The following is a 1602-nucleotide window of genomic DNA, read 5'->3' as shown; positions in this document are numbered from 1 at the left end:
ATATTGGTGGTTACTCTATGATTGGTTAATACAATGAACTGCAGGTTTAGAACTCTGTTATGGTCTTCCCATAATTTCCCTGCTATTAATAGATCATCAGCATAACTTGTTATATGTTGTTCCAATGACTCATCAAAGATCCTGTCTAAATCATAGATGAAAGCTGCAGGTGATATTTTAAGACAAAATGGGAGGCAATGGAACTAATAGCATGGTCCAAATGCAAGGAAGGCTGTATATTTTCTGCACGAAGGATGTAATTCCATCTGGTATGAACTTCATCTTAGGTCTATTGAGGAAAAAATGGTGACCTCATGGAATATTTGCAGTAATTCGTTGCGTTTCTCTGGCCTGTATGATTCTGGTCTGATAATCATATGATTTATCAACAACCCACAACGGACTGTCATAGGCTGAAACAGGTGCTTCAATCACTCCACCTTTTAACATTCTCTGAATTTTCAGAAAGCTTTACATCTGTAAGCAATTGGTATAGTGTACAGTGGTACTAAAATTTTATGATGGCCTTTTACTTCAAATAAATATTAAAAGTTTTTGATCGTTCCAGGCTTTGGAGCAAAGACTACTCATTTAGTAAGTAATTTTTACTCATAATTATTTCCTTCCTTGAGCATTAATGTTTTGAAGTTGTTCCACCAATTTATTAATTTTCTGACTGATCTCATTCTGATCATATTCTCCTTTTCCTGACATTGTCTTCCTTGATCACATTTCCTGCTTACTTTTACTTCTGCTCTATCTTCATGTTCAATACATAGCTTCGAGCAGTTCATTGGAATTTGTGGTCAAATAACCTCCTCCTTGAAATGGATCTGTATTTTCATTCCTTTCTGTAAAATGACTTCCCCGTGCCAAAGATATAATAATGCTTCATTATCATTCACAAAGTCCATACCTATTATTAAGTTAATGGCCAATTTAGGTATTACCAAGAAATTTCCTATTACAGATTCCTATTACAAATTCTAGTTAGTCTTTTGATTTACTTCTGTGAATTCACCCACTGTGGCTTCTTTGATTCTCATTTTCTTCAATGACAGCATTGGCCAACAAAATTCTCATTGCATTTTTGAACTGCTGTATCAGCTATCACTGAAATTTGACTACCACTGCTGAGCATCACTATTAATTTTATTTCTTGTGTTGTTACTTAAATCATTGGTTGCAGATTCTGTGTCCCGATTTCATCTAATAGTGTCTCCAATACATCGCCATATTGAAGCAAATGTATTTGGTTTATTCCAAATTGTTTTGTGTGAGTATCAGCAACCTGCAAAAACAGTTATTGAGAAAAGTGTCTTAAATTCTCTGAGTGAAGCAAGTGGCAGCTATCGCCCTCATCTTTTCTGCTGTTGCTCCTCTGAGGTGTATGAAAATGGATTCTAGCTTATATGCCAAAACCCATGAAGCTGGTAATATTAGATCAAACTGAACAATCTAGGTTTTGGGATGAAAAGTTTTCCTCTTTATTCCTATAGTGATCTTAATGCATTTTGTGATTTGTTCCTTATTTCTTCTATTTGGGAATTTTTATGAAAGTTCTCACTATTGCTGTGTTCAGAATTACTTTTACTTCTGCAA

This window comes from Schistocerca nitens, chromosome 3 (genome assembly GCF_023898315.1).
Source record: "Schistocerca nitens isolate TAMUIC-IGC-003100 chromosome 3, iqSchNite1.1, whole genome shotgun sequence".
NCBI lineage: Eukaryota > Metazoa > Arthropoda > Insecta > Orthoptera > Acrididae > Schistocerca > Schistocerca nitens.
The sequence above is the reverse complement of the archived record's forward strand: the minus strand, read 5'-3'. Positions refer to the sequence as shown.